The sequence below is a fragment of the Caretta caretta genome, chromosome 3 (genome assembly GCF_965140235.1).
Source record: "Caretta caretta isolate rCarCar2 chromosome 3, rCarCar1.hap1, whole genome shotgun sequence".
NCBI classification, from domain to species: Eukaryota; Metazoa; Chordata; order Testudines; family Cheloniidae; genus Caretta; species Caretta caretta.
Window position 1 is genome coordinate 197,339,176 of NC_134208.1, and position 17,376 is coordinate 197,356,551.

Sequence of the window (17,376 nt, forward strand, 5' to 3'; positions counted from 1 at the left end):
TTCTGATTACTCCCGCAGCACCAGTTCAGGCTTCCATGCAGAGGCTGATGGTACAGCACACAGTGCAGAAGGCAGCAGTACCAGAGCAGGTTGTGGAAGTGCTGATGTTGATGCTACTGTATGAGCTACTATAGGTGCTGAGTTCCTTATCGATGACGGAGGCTTTGGCAGCCTCAGCCCTGCCGGAGGTGCTTCAGCGCCCAGATGAAGCTGAGCTTCAATGGTAGCTGCTTAAAGTTATGAAGTCTCAGACTGAATGGTGTCGAGGGGAGGCCTTGCTCAAGCTCTTAGTAGGAAATACGCTTCCCTGGCTTACCACTTCCTTAGACTTTACTGACATATTGCTGAGTCTCAGTTCCCAGGCTCTTCCGTTCTGAGGGGCCACACAATGGGGGGGGGGGTGAGAAGTGTGTTTCAAAGATCCCAGGTCAGATGCTGACCTCAAAGATCTATTCATTAAGATCTGTAGGCATGATTCCCTATCCTCTCTCATATGTGAGTTAAAGAACTGGCAAACTGAACATCTTCCAGTGACACACAATTCTCTGAGGCTGCCAAGACACGTGTCTGTCAGTCAGGGGCACAGTTCTGTGATATACACAGCAATACTTGAAATTAGGGGACCTGGAAGAGGCAACTCTGGATCTAAAAATACATTTAAAATAGAAATAAGAACACTTAAAAACACCACAAAACACTAAAATAAAAACTTGCCAACGGGCAAACTAACTACTAAAAACTAGAGTAACTACACAGGTAGAATAGTTGTTGGCAGTCATATGGACAGCAAGCACTCAAGTCTGAAAGCCAAGAGGAGAGGAACCGAGTAATGGCTACTGCACTCCTCCATTATATGCCCTCAATGTGAAGCATGAAGATTCTCAAAGTGCATGGCCAGATGTCCAAAGCACTCCAAACTCGAGAGCATGAGTCACCTGAACACTAGTAATGGAATGTACATATGGACAAGCACTCGAAGGAGAATATTTTCTTAATTTCAATTTATTCAACAAATTCAGTTCAGTGACTAGTTCATCCAAAGTCGAGAAATGACTGGCAGTTTAGAAAACAGGAAAAGCTTGTTTTCCTTTTCCAATCTATGAATAAAAAAGTAGGTGTGAGTGGATGACCGCTACTAAAATCTTGAAGGACATGGTGACCAGAAAGAATCAGTTTAATTCACTACCTACAGGTAGTACTTTCTTTCTATAATAAATCATATAAAACATGTTTTGTTTTTAAAGTTGTTTTTTTAATTAACTAATAAAAACCATTTTCCAATGCTGTATTTGTGCTTTAATGGTATTCAAATTTCTACCCAAATAGAGTGTGACACAAATCATAAAGTTTAATTAAAGGTTTAAACTGTTTAGATCAACTTGGTTAAAACAGTGCAAAAAATGGTGGGGACACTCTTACTTTAGTTAAAACTAGGCTTATTTTGGTTTAACTTAAATCAATTTTGTTGTCAGAAATAAAGAGATTGGTACTGGTTTAAAAACCAATTTAAGTTGTTGCAACTTTCTTGTGTAGGCATAGCCTCAGTCTCCTACACATTCAGTCCAATACCATGTATACTCTGCATTCACTTTAAAATATTTAAAGAAAAAAATTATGAAATATTTAAGGAAGTCATGAAGTCAACAAACTATCAGACTATGAATAGTTATGATTAGTTTGAAATATTTAAAGCTCACTATTTACAGCCTTTTAAAGGTGCATTTTCAGACACATGGTGAAGTATGCCATTAACCAAAAAAAAAAAGATACGTATTACGCACACAGATTTCTTGCAACAACCTTAACTTTGGCCATCAGTCAAGAAGAAATTCCACTGCCTGACTGAAGTAGAAACACATTATTTGTCTAAAAGATACACTACCAAGTTCTTTAGTTCCAAGCTCTAACCTACTTTAATCAGATATTAAAACAATGTTAAAGGCAGCCCACATCTAAATAATTCTCTCCTCACCCATCCCACAACTAAAGTTATCACTCTATTAGTGACATTTTAAAAGAAACTTTGTTTTGATCATGCACTTCCCTTTGGTGGTCTGCAGTTGCAGTTAAACACTATTCTCAAAGTAGTGCTGATACTGAATTCTGATACATAAGTAAATAAAAACAGCAATATTAGTGTCAACTCCGACTTCAAAACAAAGAAAAACCACATTTACCAAATAAAACTCGGTGAAGGGGGAAATGGTCAAGCTCTTAATGGTATTATATAAAACAGCTGGAGGAAAGTAGGAAAGAATGCAGACTTCAAAAATGCACTTTAGAATAATTTCCAATATAAAAGCTAACAAAGAAATTAATCCACGTTCAAACAAAACCTACTTGATTGCCAGTTATATTTTTAAATATGGAGCAAGCAAATTTTCTACTCCTCAGCATGCCGTTCATGTACTTTACATCCAAAATTGGAAACACACAGAATACAGCCCATACTGCATTACATTAGATTCACAAGCAAATGTAAAAATTAATCCCTTTCTCCCCTGCTTTCAATTTAAAATAAAATTATGATCTGTTTGATTAGTTTATGAGTATTGAATTTAATCAAGATCTAAAAGAACCAAATTGTTTTTCCTCAGTTTCTATATTCTTGGAAATAATCTAAGGCACAAGTCTACTAAGGCATTCTAAGCAGGTGTTTGTAAAATTTAAAATAAAACTATTGTATCATATCACAATACTTTCCCTCCTCCACAATCCACCGCCCTCAATATCGAGGTCACCATCTTCGTGGCAAAGAACCGGACAAGAATCTGCTTGGAGCCATTCAAAGCCAATCTAAGCTACAATTACAATCAAGTGTGAGGTCCCCATTTCCACGTAATTCTGATATGCACTCTAAACAGGACTTTATCTTTGTTACATAGCCAGGCTAAAAGCCTTGGATGTTTCCAACAGAATTAAGATCCATTTTTCACTACAAATTGGAATCATGTTGTAAGCAGGTCAGGGGATAACTGTGTTGTAACTGGATCCTCTGAACGTTGTAATAGTAGTGTAGAAAGGAGCTTAACTGGCTGAAGGTATCACTGAGCAATCCAGGACATTTTCAGATTCCTTTGAGATTACTTCTACTCCTGAGCACGCCTTGCTGACCTGAGGAGCAAGATGCTGGGGATCAGGTATTTCACATGTATGTCCCATACAAATGTTCAGAGCAATATCACCAAGACAATCCTTGAAAAATTAACTTGATACATACAAGCCAGAAGTTGCCATGAAATTTGGGGAGGCCCCCCACCACCAACATGGTTTAGGGTGGGGTGGCCAACCTGTGGCTCCGGAGCCATGGGTGGCTCTTCAGAAGTTAATATGTGCCTCCTTGTATAGGTACCAACTCTGGGGCTGGAGCTATAGGAGCCAACTTTCCCATGTGCCGCGGGAGGAGGGGGAGTGTGTGCTCACTGCTCAACCCCTGGCTCTGCCACAGGTCCTGTCCCCACTCCACCCCTTCTCGCCCCCTCCCCTGAGCCTGCCGTGCCCTCGCTCCTCCCCCGCAGAGCCTCCTGCACGCCACAAAACAGCTGACTGGGAGGTGTGGGGAGGGAGTGGGAGGCACTGATCAGCGGGGCTGGGAGGCTCTGGGAGCGGAGGGGGGTGCTGCTGACGTATTACTGTCGCTCTTTGGTAATGTATATTGGTAAATTCTGGCTCCTTTTCAGGCTCAGGTTGGCCACCCCTGGGTTAGGGGCAACACCTTGGTAAGAAATCCAGGCTCCCTGCCCTACTCCACCCATAAAGCTGTTGGAAAGGAAGGGTGCTAGGATTCCTATCTGGGTGCTACACCGACCTACAGCATCCTGGTATCAGCCTTTTACCAGTAGGTTTCTGATCTCTATTAAGTGTCCATCCACTGACTACTGGAAGGAAGAAGGAGCTTTCCACCTCCCATACTTCTACCCCTAATTTTGGAAAAGTTAGTTAACTGCTACTATCCTTCCCCTCAGCATCCATTTCTTTGGATCCTCACTTGTGAATAACTCCAGTTGCTTATCTTCTCCTGTCCTCTAGCCCTCCGAACAGCAGCAAAGTGAAGTTAACATGAATACCAGATTTACTGCTGTTTACAGGATTCTGAATAGCAATAGTAAATCTGTAGAGTTTTGTCAGTTTCACTTTGCTGCATAGGAAATTTATGAGCAGTAGCAAGCACGCTAAAGGTATCTGTAGATTTAGAAAGGCAACAATGCATCAATTCATATTCATAAGATTATCCTTACAACCATAAAAGGTTAGACAGTTTTTCCCTCTTTGTTTAAATTTTGCAGAAGCTGATGGTTAGCCCCTCTGGTGTGCAACTCAGAGAAAGAAGTGAGCTGTAGCTCAGGAAAGCTCATGCTCAAATAAATTGGTTAGTCTCTAAGGTGCCACAAGTCCTCCTTTTCTTTTTCCTGACATTAGTATTTCAAAACCACGGGCTGGCTATGTCAAAGCCTTCAGCTGCAGAAAAAGTGCATATGCCATATTAAAGAATCTCAATTTAAAAATCAGAAATATATATTAGCAAAAATCAGTGACCGATAACCCACTAAGAACACACCAAGTGTATTCAAGTTTTGGTCTAATATATGTGTCTTTCATAGTAAGTAACTTATGGCATATCTTCTTATTCCTCAAATAGATTGCTTACCCGTCTACTCTGAAAGGTTTTGAGTATTCTTATTTGTAAATACAGTATATGCTGCAGCTAGAATTATAGACTTTTTGGCTGTGGTAGTGGGGGGGGGGGGGGGAAGAAGTTAGAGAATAATTCATGTAGGACTGAGGCCTGATCTACACATAAATCTTGTACCAGTATAATTATATGTATGTTAGGAGTGGACATAGTTTTCAAGTATAAAAGAACTTTATAGAAGCATCGTTTATTCTCAGTCACATAAAGCAATAAGCTGTATTGGTATAATCACTTTTATGCTAATATAAAACTTTCTACACTGAGAGGGGTTGTACTAATTTAACAATACCTGTACAATTAAGTGGTATAACTTGTGTGGTTTGACAAAGCCCAAAGATAAGTTATTTTGCTAACATGAAGGAATCACCAATAAAAGTCATGGGTTTTGCTATTTTGAGCAAGTTTTCAGTTAAGTTTGAGTGAAACACCAACAATTCACAATACGAAACCTTAACAGAAAAAACATTTTTTTTCTGAACAGCAATTCAACAAGTTCTGACTATTGAAGTTACAAAAAGACTAAAAATATATATATATATTTTTCCAAAACAAATATTTTTGCTGACCAATCTGATGAAACTATTTCATCAATTTTCCCTTTGCGTTAAATAAACCAAACACCACACCCGTCACACTCTGGGATTTTTTCCTCTCTCTTATTTAAATGCTAATTGCTTCTCATGAGGATTATATTCAATCGTTCTTTTGCACAATTCACCACAGTACATTTTAGTGATCCAGTCCTGCATTATACATGTCCTGGAAAATTGTGAAGGTTTGTGCGCCTCTTTTAAGCCCAAGGTCCCTGATTCCCCACCCACTGAAATCAGTGGAAAAGCTCCCATGACTTGATAGGTGCAGCATCAGGCCCAAAATCCCTACAGAGTATTTCTATGAGTAGAGGAACCAAACATTGCTATCTCACATCTGTTTAGATGTGTATACTCCAATTTGCAGTCAATGACTTCAAATTTTTGTGTTAAAACGAGAAAAAAATAGTTCTTAATATGTTCTCAAATGTCACTCTTCTCCATTCCAGTTTACTGCCACTACTTTTGTCATTCGCAAATAGAAATTGCATCATGCAATCACTGAGAGACAGCAGAAAGATAAAATATAACACATATCCCCCATAAGGTGACAATATGACATAACAAATATATATTGACAGGCAGACTAAGTTATAGTGGATTTTAATTGTATTCTTTCCCAGAAAATACACACTGCTTACTAATTTTGTAGTCAACATTCATTTAAATGTAGAGCTAGAAAATATGTTACATTGTTCAAAATATCCAATAGTCATCCAATGATTCCTTGTGTACAAAGCACAAGGACCCTAACATTTTGTTAAATTAATTAGAAAGCTTTTATGCAAGCGTTCTTTCAAAGAGGTATTAAAGATTGAAACAAAAATTAAAACTGAGCCTTTTTTTTTTTAAAAGATTTTATGGATTTTTCAAAGATATTTTGCTTTTTTTCTTTCCAAAGTCAGTAGTCCAGCACTCAAGTAACTGAACAAAACACATATACATGAGAGAAAAACAAAAAAAGTCAGCTTTACATTTTTAGATTATAAGCAACAGCCAGCCAAAAATATAAACATAAAAATGCAGATATTGACTGCATATTTTAAAAGGCTGAAACTACCAGACACTGGTTAAATTTGTTTCTACTATGAAAAAAAATATTCTGATGGAATTAAATGAAAACTGTTAAACCACCATTCTGCATAGTTGATTAAAGAATATATAAAAAAATAAACAAATAAGAAAGCCAGCAATCATTCTTGTTAGGTCCATCCTCAAGAAAAATTCAATTTTCAAGCAGATTTTTGACAGTACGTCTTTTGTTTCTCTCTAGTTACGTAAAGAAAAACCAACCCCTGGCCTTAAATATTTTGACTAAAAAGGATAAAGGAATAGTAGTCAACACTATCAAAAGCTTAGCATAACACAAGACAGGGTTGAAATATGCAAAATACAGGTCTAGAATAACAAGTTCAGCCACCCCGGATTGCGTTTTACAATGTTATTAACAGTCATGTGCCATCAAAACATGGAATGCGGCAGTCTTTGGGATATGAGCCACAAAGCTGAAGTAAAAGCTCCTCCTGTCGTCTAAAGCAGCAAAAAGAAAAGGAGGACTTGTGGCACCTTAGAGACTAACCAATTTATTTGAGCATGAGCTTTCGTGAGCTACAGCTCACTTCATCGGCATCATCAAGCAGCAAAGATTTCTCAACACACTCTGGACAAATACAGACATCAAAAATTAAATCTAGCTACAGAGAAAACAGGGTGACAGTTCAAAATTGAATCCTGAAGAATAATACAAATTTAAGAAAGGATTTTAGATTTTAAGAAAAAAAGTAGCAGAAAATCTGAAATGAAATTGAGACTAAAAAAAGCGGTGTTATAGTGTCCAGCTATACCACTAGTACTTTAGGGGATAATGCTCTCTTATTTTTTAATCTGTAATGCAAACCTAACCTGAGAAGCTACACAACATGGCTGTAGAAAACTCAGCAGTCTGCATAACAAAAACCACCTACATAATTTTTACTCAAAAGAAGACACCACAACATTGCTATGGTATTGAGAACACTGGCCTTACAAGCTTCTTCTCCTCAGATCTCACACCATTTTAGCTACATAAGTGGGAGTGCTAGGGTAGGTTGCCTGTTTTCTCCACGTGTCATCTAACCCTGTTCAGAACAGGTCTAGACTCAGTGGTAAAGTCAGTGACAAATAGTCTAAACTAGTCCTACCACAAGTAGAACTGCACCAACAGGTTGTAAATGATAGGTGATTTTAAGAACAATCCCCATGAAAACAACCTCTGTAGTAAGATCCTCTAAGTTAAATCCCTCCTAAATGCACTCCTTCCAAGCCTCTGATAGACAAAAAACCTTAAGACCCCCAATCCCAAAAATGCTTATGATCAATGGGGCCTACTCAACATGGGAAAATTAAGTATGTGCATAAGAATTTGTGGGATTAGGACATAAAAATATGTTCGCCTAGTGCTTGTCTTATCCTTATCCCTTTAGTTGTAACCTTCCCATAACAAAGACTATCATTATATTTGAGTCCTATCCAACACAGAGAATACCATCAGTCCTTAAAAAAAAAAACAATGGATACGCAGTGAGTTTGCCACCAGTAGTGGAGAGAACACATTTCAGGTACTATTACTTCTCTTGCAAGTAAAAAATGATCAAATCTTTTTGTGACAGCCAGTCCCTTTACTTTCTCAAAGGCAAATAAGGACACAAGAGAAACTGAGCATCACTGACTGGACAGAGCACTTGACTAGGTATCAGGAAACCCAACCTATTCCCTGCTCTACCACTGATCTGCTGTGCAACCTTCAGCAAGTCACTTCACCTCTCTATACCTCAGATTCCCCTTTCTGAAATGGGGATAACAATATTTACACTCCTTTGTAGAGAGCTTTGAGATCTATGGATGAAAGGCACTATACAAAAGTATTAACTATATTCAGTGCTTCATAAACCCACTCATCTCCATTGTGAAACTTTATCACAGGAGATAAAAACAGGCAGGTACTAATAACATAATATATTTAAAGAGAATCAAGTACAAATGTAGGGATTTGCCTTACCTACCTACTTTGATGTTCTTTCACTGACATCAACGGGCTTTGGATCAAGTCACAATCAGTTTAATTGTTTTCCCTCTACATAGAGAGTTTCCCATTTGTTTGTTGGGGGTCTCTCTCAACTGAGAAGGAAAAAAAATCTGAAAACAGGAAAACTTGATTGTGAAACCACAAGAATTATCAGGGAGAGAAAGGAGAAAATGTAGTTCCTGAAACTACTTTTAGCTTAGTTTTTAAAAACTGACTGGAATGCAAGCTGACAGTGTCCCTTTAAAATATATATTTGTGAACAACTAATCTAGGAGTTTTTCTCAGAGGAGTTTTAAATTCATTCTTTCACTACAATATTAGAATTGCTATTTAGAGAGCATTATAATACATGCAGCCTTTTTAAATGTAGATTTTTAGTTTTCCTGAATGTAATCACTTTCAGTTTGTCAAAATCAGGTAGGGACTTTAAGTTTAAAAGCAGTGTATGAACTCAAAAAGAAAAGGAGTACTTGTGGCACCTTAGAGACTAACCAAATTTATTTGAGCATGAGCTTTCGTGAGCTACAGCTCACTTACATCTGATGAAGTGAGCTGTAGCTCAGGAAAGCTCATGCTCAAATAAATTGGTTAGTCTCTAAGGTGCCACAAGTACTCCTTTTCTTTTTGCGAATACAGACTAACACGGCTGTTCCTCTGAAACCTGTATGAACTCAAGTCCTCAATCCATATCACTCAGCCAAACATCAGAGTTAATTATTAAGCTCTAGCAGTGTGGAATATTTTCTGGAGGTCAAGCTAAAGGGTTTCTTGAGTAACTTTCATCATAAATTTTTCCTGGATGACTAAGGAATTGTGTGCCGCACTGCCACATTCAGAGCAAGTAACCTGATGTCTCCTGACAGAGTACAGCATGTCTCAAGAGGGACAAAATAGCGTGATTTCATTAAGGAACATATACATTTGGGACAAATTCTGCCAAAAGTAGCATTTTCTCTTCCTTTCAATATACACAGAAGCATACCTTATATCCCTAAAGACTTCAACTCACCAGAAATCTGTTTTAAGGACCTAGTTTGGGTAACAAAAATAGAGGACACCGAACAGCCTGCAACTTGCTGACTTCTATGGCAGTGAGAAACTCCCCAAGGCCACAACCAACGAAACGCCGCGTGGGAGCGGGTCCCCCCGCGCCCCACTGTCTATCTGGCCCCCAGGTCCTTGCACAACGCCCACCGCTGGTGCCGGCGCCTTCCCCAGAAGCGCTCGGTCTGCCCGAGAATCCCCCCGCCCCAACATGCAAACCACGAAAACTTAGATTGGCTGGTGCAGATGTCATCCCTGTCGGCAGATTTCAGGTAACTTTCCACAGCGAGGGGGTTACAGCATCCGCCGTAGCCGAGGTTGCGGTTTCACTTCCACTCTCACCCCGGCCTGCCAGCCCCAGACCCCACCTTGCCAGCTGCGTGTCAGCCGTTCCCCCTCCCCAAAGCAGCTCGTTTGGGCCTCAACCTGTCCGGGGGCGGCGAATCGTTGCGGACCCAGGGGCCTGTCAACCCCCATTTCCCTTGCTCCCGGACGCGCCGGAGTCGGGACCTGCGGTGTAAACAGCCTCGTACGCACCTTGCCAGACAACAGCTGGGCTCCACGTCGGCTGTTCCTGGGGCGCGTTCCGGCTCCACCATGCTTCTCACCACGGCCTCAGCAGCCGGGCCCCATCCTGCCGCCGCGCTCAGCCCCTGCGGCAGGGCGGCGGCTCCGGCCGGCCGGCCAGCGATGCTTCCCCGCGGCGCGTGCGGGCCGGATCTCACCGCCGGGGGAGCGGAGCGGTCTCTTTAGGGGAGCTGGGGGGGGGGGGGGGCGATGGTCCCAGTCGCGGCGGGGAAAAGGGACGGAGGGCTGGGCGGAGGCGCCTCCGCCCCTCGCAGGAGACTCCCTGGCGGCTCGGCCACCTCGACCCGGCGGCGGCCGCTTCTCCTCACCGGCCGGGTCGAGCTGCCCAAGAGCGGATCTCAAAGAGCGCGGGGGGTCGGCGGCACCAGCCTCGCCGCCGGCGGGAGCCGCCGCCGGGACATGCTGGCGGGAAAAATTGCCCACTTGTTGGCCTCGCGCTCTGGGGACAGTCGCCCCGCGCCGCCCGTGCGCCCCCTCCTCGCGCTGCGCTGCCCGGCGCGCGGCCCCCTCCTCCAGCCTGCCACTGAGGCAGGCGGCGCGAGAGCGAACGACTCGGGGAGGTCGGGCTCCGGACCCGGCACTCTGGCCGCGCGCTCGGTGGGAGGGGAGAGAGGCGCTGGCACCGCGGCTCTCTAAGCCCCGCCTTCCAGCCTGCCTTCCTAGCCAATGAAAAGATTCCATCAACGGGGAGGGGGTTGCGGAGGCTCCTGAAGTCGTGGGGGGGGGGGGGGCGCGGGGATGAAGGGAACTTTGGGAGGGGGAGGAAAGTTCGCTCCGTGGCCGGCAGCCGCGATCGTCTTTGTGTTTGACGTATTTTACGGACAAAGAAAAAGCCGGGTGGTTGGGTGTGCAGAGAAACGGAAAGGAGGAGGGAGGCCTGGACTTTGCCCATGCCCCGCCTGGGTTGTTCATTCACGCCAGAGCCAGGGGCCCTGTTTCCTTCTGCTCCCTACAACTGCGGGCACGCCGCTACCTGTCCTGCTCCTGGGCCCTGAGCAAAGGTGCTGGGGTGTTTGGGCAAAGCCCTGCATCATTGGGGAGCCTCCCAGCGCCTCATGTCCCTGACATGGGGTCTCGGCACGCTGGCACGCGTCTCCCTCCCTGGAGCCTGCCAGGCTGTGCGCTCCCCGAGCTCCCCAGGTCTCCATCACAGGGCCCAGCATCACCGTAGGACCCGGTGTTGCTGACTCTTGCAATTTTATTGCAAGGCTTGTGCTCATTGTTGTTTTTCTTAAAGCCTCAGCTGCTGGGATGAAGCGACTCTCACCTCTTCTCCCGCGCCCCCAAATTGCTAGCCCTCCCCGTTGCAGAGAAAAGCTTGAACACACCGACCGCGTGCCCCTTAAAGGCTCGGAAACCAGATGAAAATAACCCAACATTGGTTATTTACAAATAGTCTCCGGGGTTTTAACTGAATCTCATGATTTTGGGGATCTGACGCCTGATTTTTGATCACCTGGGCTTGGCAATACAGAGGACCCACCCTATGTCTGATGTCACAGCACGATGGCATTGCCGCACCAGGGCCTTATCTCTCTGACCCTGTTCCACAGCCCAATAATACCTCCACGTGCGGGGCCCAGCATCATGGCAGTACCCTCCCCATCCTCACACTCCTGTCATCACAGCACAGACGTTTCCACGGGGGGTGCGTATCTGCTCAGCATCCCTGTGTGCCTGACTCTACAATACACCCAATGGGATCCCCCACGCCACACATCAGCCCCTCCTCAGACCAGTCTCAGGGCCCTGACTGTACCTACTTGTTGCACTTCTCAGACCTGCCTCCAGAATCTCATGGCCTTCCCTGTGGTAGCTACAGGAATACAATAGTGGGAGTGGGGAAGACAGAGAGATGATACTGTTCAGACAGACAGAAGTGAAGATAATTCTTGATCTCTTGACATCCCTCATTCCTCAGAATCCCATGAAGTAGGTGAACATTTATTAGTTTTTTGGACATAAAATAAATTTCTTTAAGAACATAAGAATGGCCATACTGGGTTAGACCAAAGGTCCATCCAACCCAGTATCCTGTCTACCGACAGCGGACAATACCAGGTGCCCCAGAGGGAGTGAACCTAACAGGTAATGATCAGCGATCTCTCTCCTGCCATCCAGCTCCACCATCTGACAAACAGAGGCTAGGGCCACTATTCCTTACCCATCCGAATAGCCATTAATGGACTTTCATATCCATTTCTTCTGTTATGCAGCCAACAGACACCCTATGGACAGATAACTGATACGGAGTGATCTGAATTGCTTGGTAAACTGTGCACAAGCAAATAATATGTTTTCATACAGCTAAATGTAAATATATACTCTATTCTGGGAGGCTGTGACTGAAAAAGATGTAGCAGTCCTGGTGGAAAACCAGCTGAACATGAGTTCCCAGTTAATGCTTTGGCCAAAAGGGCTAATGCGATCATTGGATGCATAAACAGGGAAAGGTCACGTCAGGGTAAAGAGGGGTAAATTTTACCACTATTTGGTATTGGTGCAACTTCTGCTGGAATACTGCATCCAGTTCTGGTGTGCACAATTCAAGAAGGATATTGATAAATGGAGAGGGTTCAGAAAAGAGCCATGAGAATGACAAAAGGATTAGAAAATATGCCTTATAGTGATAGACTCCCGGAGCTCAATCTATTTAGTCTAACTGAGAGAATGTTAAGGGGTGACTTGATCACAGTCTATAAGTACCTGCATGGTGAACACATAATGGGTTCTTCAGTCTAGAAGACAAGGGTATACATGATCCAATGGCTGGAAGTTGAAGCTACACAAATTCAGACTAGAAATAAGGCACATATTTTTATCAGTGAGGGCAATTAACAACTGAAAAAAATTACCAAGGGATGTGGTAGATTCTCCATCATTGGCAATTTTTAAATCAAGATTGTGGATTTTTTTTTTTAAATCAGCTCACTCTAGTTCAAAAGGAATTATTTTAAGGAAATTCTATGGCCTGTGTTTTGTAGAGAAGGTATAAAAATGTCAGCCTGAACAGCTAAAGTTTTAAACAACTGAAAAAAAGGGTTTCATAATGGAAAACATCAGGTACCCTTAATAATAGGTGGCACTGCCAGCGCTGCCTATAAATAACACATACACAGACAACTTTTTTGTTGTTAAAATTCATGACAGACTGTGTCTTGTTTACTTACATTCTTGTTGCTTTTCTTATAATTAATATTGTAAATAATTGTCAGAAACTTAGTCTGATGGATCAGTCAGTAACTGGTTAAAAGATAGGGGGAAAAAAGTAGGAATAAATGGTCAGTTTTGAGAATGGAGAGTGGTAAATAGTGGTATCCCCAAGGCTCTGTACTGGGACCAGTTCTGTTCAACATATTTATAAATGACCTGGAAAGGGGGTAAACAGTGGGGTGGCAAAATTTGCAGATGATACAAAACTACTCAAGATAGTTAAGTTCAAAGCAAACTGAAGAGTTACAAAGGGATCTCACAAAACTGGAGATGTCTGGGCACCAAAATGGCAGATGAACTTCAATGCTGATAAATGCAAAGTAATGCACGCTGGAAAACATAATCCCAACTGTACATATAAAATGATTGGGTCTAAATTAGCTGTTACCACTCAAGAAAGAGATCTTGGAGTCATTGTGGATAGTTCTCTGAAAACATCCACTCAATGTGCAGCAGCAGTCAAAAAAGCTAACAATGTTGGGAATCATTAGGAAAAGGATATGTATCATATGCCTCTATATAAATTCATGGTATGCCCAAATCTTCAATACTGCATGCAGATGTGGTTGCCCCATCTCAAAAAAGATATATTGGAATTGGAAAAGGTACAGAAAAGGGTAACAAAAATGATTTGGGGGTATGGAACAGCTTCCAAATTAGGAGAGATTAGTAAAACTGGGATTTTTCATCTTGGAAAGGAGACCCCTAAAGGGGGGATATGTATAATAGAGGTCTATAAAATCATGACTGGTGTGTAGAAAGTAAATAAGGAAGTATTATTTACTCCTGCTCATAGCACAAGAAGTAGGGGTCACCTAATGAAATTAATGGGCCACAGGTTTAAAACAAACAAAAGGAAGTATCTCTTCACACAACCTGTGGAACTCCTTGCCAGAGGACGTCGTGAAGGCCAAGACTATAACAAGGTTCAAAAAAGAACTAGATAAGTTCATGGAGGATAGGTCCATCAGTGGCTACTAGCCAGGATGGGCAGAGATGATGTCCTGAGCCTCTGTTTGCCAGAAGCTGGGAATGGGTGATAGGGGGTGAATCACTTGATAATTACCTATTCTGTTCATTCCCTCTGAAGCACCTGGCATTGGCCATTGTCAGAAGACAGGATACTGGGCTAGATGGATCTTTGGTCTGACCCAGTGTGACCATTCTTATGTTCTTATGTAGTCATGCTGAAATGCTACAGCACTGGAAATTTTGCAATATTTTGGATGGAAAATATTTTTGTCTATATTATATGAAACTTAGATATAACAATAACAATCAAATATTCACCCTTTACAAGATTCACCCAGTAACAATCAAATATTCACTTTTTTTTTTTTTTTTAAAGGGAGTAATCCCTGTTGTCGTCCTGGGCTGCATCTCCCTAAAGACAAAGACTGCTTCGATTGTTTCCCTGAGTACGTATCTCCCCATTAATGTTTCTATTAGCTCCCGTCATCTCACTCCTTATTGAATATATTCCAGTTATTTCCATGACTCTAACTTCTGTAGTGAAAGTGAGGGGATTTCTGTCATCTCCATAGGCCACTCCTCCATATAAGGATGCGGGAGGATGCAATTGGCTCCATTTCATGCAAATTAGATATGGTCCTCAGGCTCCCATGTTCTGATCGTGCACCACTGAAATCCATGGGACTTTTGCTACTGATTTCAATGGGAATAGGAGTGGGGACACAGTAAGTTACCATTGACACCTTCAATTGGGCAATATTTGAGAGTTCCAGATTTTGGAGACTTGCCATCATAAACCAATGGAAATCCTATGTGACTCACTAGTGTATTGAGGGAGACAATGTGGGTGAGGTAAAATCCATAGGTGGTGGGGGAAGCTAGCTCCCTGTCCCGCCCGTTATTCTGCCCGCGGCCTCACCCACCATCTGCCCCTGCTTGGCCCCAGGCCCTGCCACCGCTCGGCACCCCCGCCTCTGTGTCCCTCCTCTTCTCCCCCCCCACCCGCGAGGCCGCCATTAACCTGCCACGTCCCTCCTCTCCACCCCCTCCCCTGTGACCCCACCGCTCATCATATCCCTCCTCACCCCCTCCCGCAAAACTCCCCTGTCTGCTGCGTCCCTTCTCTCCTCTACCCCTCCCGGTGATACCACCCTGCTTGCCGCATCCCTCCTCACCCCTCTCTCCTAAGACCCCGCCACTCACTGCTTCCCTCCTCGCCTCCACCCCCACTCCTGCGAGACCCCTCTGCTCACCACATCCCTCCTCGCCCCTCGCCCTCACAAGACCTCTGGCCACTCGCATCATCCCTCCTCACCCCTGCCGCTCGCCGCATCCCTCCTCATCCCCCCTTCCTGGCAAAACTCCCCTGCCTGTTGCATCCCTTCTCTTTCTCTCCCTCTACCCGCAATACCACACTGCTCACCGCATCCTCCTCACCCCTCTCCCATGAGACCCCCCCAGCTCACCGCATCCCTCCTCTCCTCCCTCTTCCACCTGAGGCCCCCCCACCTGCCATGTCCTTCCTCACGCCCCATCCCGTGAGACCCCCCCTGCCTGATGCATCTCTCTTCTCCACCCTTTCGCCCCTGAAGTCCCCCCGCCTGCTGCTTGCTGCATCCCTTGTCACCCTCCACCCCTGTGAGATTCTTCGGGTCTGAGAAAGGTACTCACAGTGACATGATAAATACAAGGCGGAACAGATTGTTAAGCACAAGAATAAGCAAATCACTGGTGTACTGTAACTTTTCTCTTATTTCCCATGCTGATGAGACTACAAACACTGACCAGTGGGCCATACAAAAAAGTAAGAAATCTTTCAGATTGAAGCTGCTGACCGTAATAAAACACAAAAATGTCCATGAGTAGCAAAGGCTGGTAAGGCCTCACTTCGTTAGACCTCATTCTAATGCTCTTACAGGCATGACATGGCAAGACCAATTTCAGCATATATACGTACATATATATATATTATTTTTTTCATATTGGTCAGCTGCAGATACATTTAGTGCTTTGAAGGAGTGTCAGTGTGGCAGCTGGTTTGCTTACATAGGGAGGGAAGGGAATGCAGGTTTGCGGAGGGGGGGTGTATCTTATTTTATTTTAATGTTGCATTCTTGATCCAGCCTACAGCAGAAGCCCAGATTTTTTTTTTTAATGCAAGCATCTTTCTCAGAGTCACTAGGCACAATCATTTTTAAAATGCATTCACATTTTCCAAGAAACATGCATGCTCCAGTGGTCTACAAAAATAGCAAGTACACACTTGTACACCCTCTATTGTGTGGCATGTTCAGTTACCAGAAGCTCCTTAAATCAAGGCACTAAGAAAAGAATCGGTACTGAAGTACGTGACTATAAGTATGATTAATTAAGAACCCATTGCAAGAGGATCCATAATGCACTTACAACTCCCCAAATCCTGTTCCAGTAGGTATTGCACTCCATCTTAAAACTTGCAATGGATTCTCTTTGGTTGCTCCAAAATTCTGGTGAGGAATCTAGAGGTAGTGTCCTCAGGATATTACCTATTGCAGCCCCATTGAAACATTTCTGTATGTTTTTTAGTCTTTGGGAGTAAAAAGATTAGGCTATGCAGAGGTATACCTCTGGCCAAATGAGTGTCATTGACATTTAAATTCAAAAGGGAAGCTCCAGACCGAGCTGAAATCAAGTGTGAGGGTTTGCTGTACTGCAGGTTTCATTTTTATCATTTTGAGTTGTTAGAAAAATTGGGAAGGAAAAAAACAGACCTAAATAAAACTGTGCCTACCCAACACTGGTTCCCAATAGTCTGAAGTCTCTCTATAATGCAATGAAAACCTTATACTAACTGGTTTCAGAGGAACAGCCGTGTTAGTCTGTATTCGCAAAAAGAAAAGGAGTACTTGTGGCACCTTAGAGACTAACCAATTTATTTGAGCATGAGCTTTCGTGAGCTACACGGTAAACATCTGATGAAGTGAGCTGTAGCTCACGAAAGCTCATGCTCAAATAAATTGGTTAGTCTCTAAGGTGCCACAAGTACTCCTTTTCTTTTTGCTTATACTAACTGTGATTCCTCCATAAGTGCTCCTGAATCCCACTAGCCTGGAAGTATCATAGAATATCAGGGTTGGAAGGGACGTCAGGAGGTCGTCTAGTCCAACCCCCTGCTCAAAGCAGGACCAATCCCCAAGTAAGGCACTGATCTTGAACTTGTCTCTCACCCCACT

General features: G+C 43.4%; 2 protein-coding genes across 5 annotated transcripts in view; both read right to left on the bottom strand.

Moving 5' to 3' along the window:
- LOC125633405 (uncharacterized) overlaps positions 1 to 9,989 on the bottom strand; it is a 146,195-nt gene extending 136,206 nt beyond the window's left edge. Inside the window, exon 1 of the mRNA XM_048842639.2 lies at positions 9,929 to 9,989. The gene's annotated coding sequence lies outside the window, so the exon portion shown is untranslated. The remainder of the gene's footprint in view (positions 1 to 9,928) is intronic.
- B3GNT2 (UDP-GlcNAc:betaGal beta-1,3-N-acetylglucosaminyltransferase 2) overlaps positions 1 to 17,376 on the bottom strand; it is a 148,104-nt gene that overhangs the window by 20,681 nt on the left and 110,047 nt on the right. The gene's annotated exons all lie outside the window — the stretch shown is intronic.